Genomic DNA, 8101 nt, shown 5'->3' with positions numbered 1-8101 from the left:
AGATCAAAACACTTACCAGATTGCTGCACAACACCTCACAAAAATCACAGAGGTATTAGATCCAAAGAGGTTGAGTCTGTTTTTGTCATGTATTTTTGAAGCAGACTTGTATTGTAGCACAAGAGCATTGTGCGGCAAGAATCTGTTAAAAAGTGTTTGCAACCATGGCACATGCCCTGTAGAGATTCTACTAGCTTTCCTACCCAAAATGGTCAGAAATATTATCCAATGGCTTAAGGTTTCAGATTCAAACATCCAGGATGCATGTATGGATGTGATTGGGGTTCTAGGAGCGAAAATCTTGCATTCTTTTTTGGCCACAGACTGAATCCAAATAAGATGCAGCGATTCAGTGACAGTATGGATGTGATTTTGTTTTTATCAAAGCTGAATTTTCTGTTCAAGTTTTTGAGATTTAGTCATCCATGACAGCCACTGGCAAGACAGGGTTCTCAAATACACCTTTTACAAGCAAAGGAAACTTGGCAGATAATGGTAACCCAGCTAGAAGTAAATATTCCAGGACTGTTTTGTAATAAATTAAATCTTCTAGGACTGTTTTGTAGTAAATATTTTACTGAATGACTTAAGCATCCATTGTAATGGAGTTAATTTGATGACTGTAAAGCACACAGTTGTTTCAAGGATTTACACGAGCTCATTGTGAGATCTAATAGAGAGCTAGTACATGTTAGCATCTACTAGATTAGTTATCTATTACTTCAAAATGTTCAGGTGAGTATGTATTTTATTATAATTTAAAACAAACTTACTATTGCTCTTCAATCACATGTTCCTCTTCTGAGGATAGTTCCCTAATGATATTCAACGATTGCTTTCTTTGTCATTCTATTGAAGTCTATTTGTACACAACCTAGGCAGTGATCAAAGGCATGAATGCAGATACCTACCAATGGGAAAGAACATGCATTTACACCATCCCATACAGTAAATGACAGCCAACAGTGAATCAGATCTACTCCTCTTAATACTGCATTTTTACAATAAAGATGGTTATCTGTGCTACCAAGAGTGAATTAGATAGATCCATATTGATATCCATTTATTACAAAGATATTAGATTTTATCTTTAAATGCATTCATATAGTTTCTTCCAACATTCATTCATTTTAGCAAGTCATTCACAATTAGGAAATTATAAACCTGCTAAAGGTATTTCATCATTGTAGAGACACCTCCAGAACAGAATACAACTTTTCTGGCAAAGTTTACCAGCATGAAATAGGTTTGGCAATGTGAGACAACTTCCTGGCTAGAACAAGACAAAACATGGACCAGTTTAAAGAGCACACCCTAAACTTTGACCACTTCGGTGGCCCATGTGAGGCCCCCCTTAACCCATCCCTTTTGCCATACCTGTTTCTATTTCCAACATACCCATTTTCATTCCCATAGGTGCTTGATTACATGTTTGGTGGATGCCAGTAACATGTTTGGTGGATCCCCATCTCGTAATTGTAGCATTTAATTGTCACCCAATTCACATTTGGCAACGTACTCCCAATCTATGCCAAAATGGGAGGTTTCAAACAAGGTGTTTATAAATGGGGTATCATGGAAGGTCTCACCATGACTGCAAAATATGCTAAAAAAGTGTTTTGTTGAGAAGGCTATGGAAATTTTCAAGCAAATGAAATTGGCATGGTGTAAAGATAGGCATCACAACCATTGCTAGTATCCTCCCTGCCTATGCCAAAACAGGAAGGTTTCAAATAGGGTATGGACATCATCAAAGCTTAATAAAGGAGGATTTTTGTCAGATATTGTAGTTGGAAACTCTCTAGTAGGTATGCATGCAAAATTGTGGAAGCATAGGCAAGGCACATGAATTGTACGATAAAGTGCCTCAAAGTGATGCCATCTCATGGAATGCAATGATTGCAGGTTATGTACAAAACGGATTTTGCAAGGATGCTCTCAAGATCTTTGATTTAATGAAGCACTGCAAAACATATCCTAACATTGCAAGCTTTGCTCGTGTTCTATGTGCATGCAGCAATGCAGATTTAGTGGATAAGGGCTATACATATTTCAATCACACGATTAACCCTTATTGCATCAAACCTATAGTTGATCATAATGCTTACATGGTTGCCCTTCTTGCCCATGCTGGCTATCCTGAGGACTACCTAAACTTATCATTAAGATACCAGTTAAACATGTGGTTATGTGAATGTGGTTTCTTGGTGCCCATAGATCACATATGAATATAGGCTTAAGAATCTTTAAAGTGATGTTACTTTTTTATTTGGATCCTAAAAATTCTGTAAGTAATGTTTTCTCTCAAACATCTATGCAGAAGTGTGCAGATGGCACGAAGCACAAATGGTAAGGAGACTGATGAAAGAAATAGGAATCAAAAAGAACTCTAAATGTAGTTAGATTGTAGGCCATAAACCAGTACATACTTTATGGAGGAGATGGATCACATCCACAAACACAAGATATTTATGCAAAATTGGACAAATTAGCATGGGAGATGAAAACGGTAGAGTATTTTCCAGATTCAAGACCCCTTTGATGTGGAAGTGGAGGAAAAGGAATTACTTCTCTGTCACCATAGTGATAAATTGGCAATTGCATTTTGTTTGTTAAACACAGCCAGCGGAAAACTATTAAGAGTTGTAAAGAACCTTCAAGTATGTTCTAATTGTCACACTGCAACAAAATTTATCTCCAAGATTGTTGCAAGAAAAATTGTTGCGATAGATGCAAGCTACATCCATCATTTTAAACAGGGATAATAGATGCAAGCTACATCCATCATTTTAAACAGGGATAATGTTCTTGTAGAGATTATTGTTAATGCCAAAGTGTGAGGTTTGTAACAGGTTATGAAAATCCATCACATGATAAAGAATAGAAGAATTTTGTCAAATATTATGACTGATTTCCCAGATAGACATGTATGCAAAATGTGAAAACATAGACGAGGCAAGTGAACTGTTGAAAACATAGACGAGGCAAGTGAACTGTTTGCTAGAATGCCTCAAGGAGATGTCATCTCCTGGAATGCCATGATGGCCAGATATCCAAAATGTTGAAACATGGACAAGGCACGTGAACTGTCTTACAGAATGCCTCAAAGAAATGTATTCTCGTGGAATGCCCTAATTGCAGTATATGAACAAAAGAGTAGTTAAAAAGTCTTTAGAAACTTTCAAGCAAATGCACTTAGAAGGCTTTAGCAACTTTCATTTGGAAGTTGTAAGTGAAAAGCACATGTCCTGGAAAGAAAAACTGTGTACAGAGTAAATTGCAAGAGATTTTATTAAATTAAGTGATCAAGTGGCGGTGGCACCAACAAAAGCAAAGAGGAATATGAATCCACAGCAGGCAAGTTTGGAACTTAAGCAGCGAATGATTCAACTCCTCAACCATTTAGCAGACTGCAACACTTACCAGATTGCCGCACAATACCTCACAAAATTATGGGAATATTAAGTCCAGAGAGATTGGGTTCATTTATTTGAAACTGGAACAAGGTACAAAACATAGCCTTTTCTGACAAAGTTTACAGGCCTGAGATAAGTGTTTCCATGGGTTGATCTGTATGCTGTAAAATGTAGAAAAGAGCCAAATATAGTCAACGAGGAGACTGTCTATGGTCTATGCATTGTCAGAAAAGGAGTAGTTGACCAAATTATTAATCCTTGGCTTCTGTGAAGCATCATTTCTAACAAAGAGAAAAACTGCAGAGAGAACAAAAAGTGCTTGGCAGACCAGGGTATCGACAGTCCTTCTGTCAGGTGTTTGCTTTGGAACTTTGACCATGCCCTTGAACTTCAGTAGTCTGCAAGGCTGAGTGATCTAGATGAAAATGGCACCAACTGACTTGATGAGATTTGTTTGTGCGTTCTCTTTTTCAGAACATTTTGAGTAAAGCATCACTGAAAGACATGGTAGGGTAAGTGAACACAACTCAGTGCAACTACAATTGCAGTATTTTCTCAATTGATCAATGCCCAAGGATGATAATTGCAGCAATTTTTCGATTGTTTTCCCATCCATCAGCCTAAAATATTATGGTTGTTTTTCCTTGACTTACTATTTGTACTTCGATTCTTGATTGGTCTTTAATTGGTGAACCCAAAATTTTTATTTGTTGCATGGGTAGAATGTTACTTCTAACTACAATGGAGAATATTGTTCTATCCACCAAATAATCTTCATTTTGTAAAATTCACGTTTTTTTTTATGTTTCTAGTGTTATTAAGGAGCAGTTCATGCCTATTGCAGCAATTTTTCAACTCATAACTTTGCTCAAGTGTAATTGAACACCAACAATTTTGAGGGTCAACAGTAACCTATTGCAAATCTTTAGGATTTAAATTCAGCTTTAGCCAAGTCTTTGAAAAAACAATTCAATGCATCTGCATAGGGCTGGGTTGTCCTCCAAACATATATATAGCTAGCAAGTGTTGTTTATAGAATTCTACTACCTTGAGGAAGGCCTCCCAACTCCTGCAAAATTCATATCTGCTGACTGTGATGCATTATCAATAAAAAGAAAATTAGGTTTTTACTCTTTACTTTATTACATTTAAAAGCCTCCATCAGATGGTCTCAACAATCTTCACAATCTCTTAACTATATCAATCCCACCATTATTATATGGGAAACAATCTTTCAAAATTTGCTGCTCTGATTTCACAAAATCATTCTTCTCTTGCTGTAATTATAATTTTGGAGATCCCTTTTTAAACCACAGCTTCTGCAACTTTATTCTAAGAATATCCACTATTTCATTCACTTAAATCTCAATCACAACAAAAGCTTATCAGACCAAAAAAATTTATTACACATAAATATAGATGCCATTAATACAAAAGTAGAAGATATTATAACAGAAATATATACAAAAGTAGTTATCCTGGAAAATTCCAATATACCAAAGGAAGAACATTCATTTTTACAATTTCGTATGGCAAATGGCAGCCAGTAGTAACATCGTTAATACTGCATTTACTGCAAAAATAGCTATCCTAGCTATACCAGTAGTAAATTACATTGACCCATATTGATATGCATTTGCTGCAAAGATATTAGATATTATCTTTGAAGGCATTCATGCAATTTCTTCCAGACATTCACTTATTTCAACATGTTATTCACACCAAAAAATTAGAAACCAGATAAAGATGATTCCCTCATTGTAGAGAAAGGTAATTCATCATTAAGGATACACCTCCCAAATTGAATACAAGTTTTCTGGCAAATTTTACCGGTGTGAAATAGATTTGATGATGTGAGATAACTTCCCAACTGGAACAAGGCACAAAATATAGCCTTTTCTAACAAAGTTTACCGGCATGAGATAGGTGTTTTCACGGGTTGATCTGTATGCTGGAAAATATAGAAAAAGAGCCAAAATAGTCAAATGGTGAGGCTATCTATGGTCTATGCATTGGCAGAAAAGAGGCATAGCTGACCAAATAATTGATCCTCGGCTCATTTATAACTCTTTGAGAAAATATGCAGAGACAGCCAAAAGTGCTTGACAGACCAGGGTATTGACAATCCTTCTGTGGGGTATTTTCTTTGGAACTTTGTATATGCTCCACTTCAGTAGACTTCAAGGCTGAGTGATCTAGATGAAAATGGCACCATCTGAATTGATGAAATTTATTTATGTTCTCTTGTTCAAAGCACTTTGAAAAAAACATCATAGAAAGATGTAGTGGTGTAAGTGAACACAACTCAGAAGGTGTAAGTACAATTGCAGAATTGCAGTATTTTCCATTGTATTTCCATCCATCAGCCTAAAATATCTCGGTTGATCTTCCTTGACTTACTATTTATACCTCAATTCGTGTTTGGCCTTTAATTCATGAAACCAAAGTTTATATTGGTTGCATGGGCAGAAAGTTATTTCTCACTACAATGGAGGCAATGTGTATTGTCTATACACTCAATTTGGAAAGCTAAAATATTTTTTCCTTTGAATCTAGTCTTATTAAAGAACAATTCATATCTATTGAGCAATTTCTCAGCTTGATAGCTTTGCTTATATAACTGAACACCAAATATTTTGAAGGCCAATAGCATTTTCATGAGACAATCTTCATCGGCAATCTTCGTGGGATAGAGACTACACACATCAAAATTTTGCTACCTTGAGGAAGGCCTCCCAACTCCTACAACATCCTGTTTCAGATAAACAGGGATGACAGATGACCTCGACCATCTTTACAATCTCTTAATTATATCAGTCCCACCAATATAATCTGAGAAAAAATCTTTCAAAATTTGCTGCTGCGATTTAGTATTTTTGAAACCACAGCTTCTGCGACTTGGTTCTCAGAATATACACTATTTCGTTCGCTTGCATCTAAAGCCCAACTGTTAAGTGACAAACAAATATGTGTTATTGATAAATTTTGCAATGTTGAACTTGGCTTGAATTACTTAAGAACTACAAATGTACAGTTAGCTCTTCTTTACTGATTCGGTCTTTTTTTAAGAAAAATCAATTAAACGGGAATTGACAGGATAAAAGCCTATCAGCCAAAAGAATATTTATAACAAATAAATTTAGATGCTATTATACAAAACTAGACATATTTTTGGCATCTATATATATATATATATATATATATATATATATATATATATATATATATATATATATATATATATATATATATATATATATATATATATATATATATATCCTGAACAGTTCATATATATAGATATAGTCCCTGTAACAACGCAAACTATGCTATATGATAAACGGACTTGAATCCAAACGATTCAAGAAAGAAAACAAAAATCATATAACAAGAAATGATCATACCAGTGGGTTCTCTTTCCAATTCCGCCCATTCTAAGAAACAACGGCCTCCAGGTAAATCTATAAACCATACCGCTGGAACAAATTCACCGAGTTAAGGTTACTATTATTGTGAAAACGATAAATATAAATTTTAAAATATCAAACCATAACACCAAAAACAATGAAAAAGGACAAAAGAAAACAAGTTAAGCATTTGCACATTCGCACCAGGTTGCTGCATTTTGGGATATTTTCATCTTCCTCCATTAACACTTTATTCTCTTAATCAAGCGCTCAGAACTTAAAAGTGCAGCTGCAGCAAAAAAATGGCGTTGGGTTTACAGGGGTCGGGTTCCTTGTTTACGAAAATTTTTAGGGTTCGAGTTCCTCCTCCATTGAAAATTCTAGGGTTAGGGTTCCTTATAATTATAAAAGGAAATTTACTTTTTTGTGATGTAAATCTCGGCTAGTTAAGAGGCACAAAGTAACTTAGATTAATTATTCCGCAATATATTCAGGAATAGTAAATTATAAATATGTAATAACTCTTTGAAAATTAAATGAAGAGAGAATTAGGCACTTTTTATTGAATAAATGTGCTTTATAAATGTAGAATGTATTTTACAACTAATAAAAAAAATTATGGAACTATGATGAAGAATTGAATGGGGATGTTGCAATTGTTGATAATATAAATATTAATAGTTTTGATTTATTTGTTTGAAAGTCAAATTATGATATTTCTTAATATTAGTCCAAATCAAGCGCACATAATCATGGAGTTTCCTTTCATTTAGCTTGCAACCCCATTTGCAAAACATTCAACGAGTGTTGTGCCTTATGAACCATTTATTATAGAGTCCTTTAAGTTCATCAATTGATAAGTAAGAGATATTTTCTATATCAGATTCAACTATGTAGTTTTTGTGTCAAACTCATAAACACAGTAAGACTGTGAAACACATAAACCAGTAACACTTAGATCTTCACACAACCTAATATCTCATTTCCACTTCACCCATATGCTTAGACAAGTAATATATCATCAGAAATATAATGACTACTGGATCAGCGTGCTTTACCACTTAATAGAAAACACTGAGACATCACATGAAAAAGCATCACACATAACACACTGATTTTTCACGTGGAAACCCAACTGGGAAAAACTACAGTGGGGATGAATACCCACAAGTTGTTCTTGAACTCTTCTAAAGTTCGCTTTGTTAGGAGCCTAGTCGGGTTAAGGACTTTACAATAGGTTCTGCTAGGGATCACCCGGTTAAGGGATGGCTATACATG

At 34.9% G+C, this 8101-nt stretch overlaps 1 long non-coding RNA gene across 1 annotated transcript; it reads right to left on the bottom strand.

Annotated features, from left to right (window-relative positions):
* Positions 1 to 4853: 4853 nt before the first annotated feature.
* On the bottom strand, positions 4854 to 7243 carry LOC131041653 (uncharacterized). Its single transcript, XR_009105053.2, has 3 exons — positions 7028 to 7243; positions 6821 to 6892; positions 4854 to 6363 (listed from the first exon to the last, which is right to left on the bottom strand). It is a non-coding gene; the product is annotated as an uncharacterized LOC131041653 (long non-coding RNA).
* Between the last annotated feature and the right edge of the window lie 858 nt (positions 7244 to 8101).

This window comes from Cryptomeria japonica, chromosome 4, assembly GCF_030272615.1.
Source record: "Cryptomeria japonica chromosome 4, Sugi_1.0, whole genome shotgun sequence".
Lineage (NCBI taxonomy): Eukaryota > Viridiplantae > Streptophyta > Pinopsida > Cupressales > Cupressaceae > Cryptomeria > Cryptomeria japonica.
Note: the sequence above shows the minus strand (reverse complement) of the source record. Positions and strands in the feature narration are given on the sequence as shown.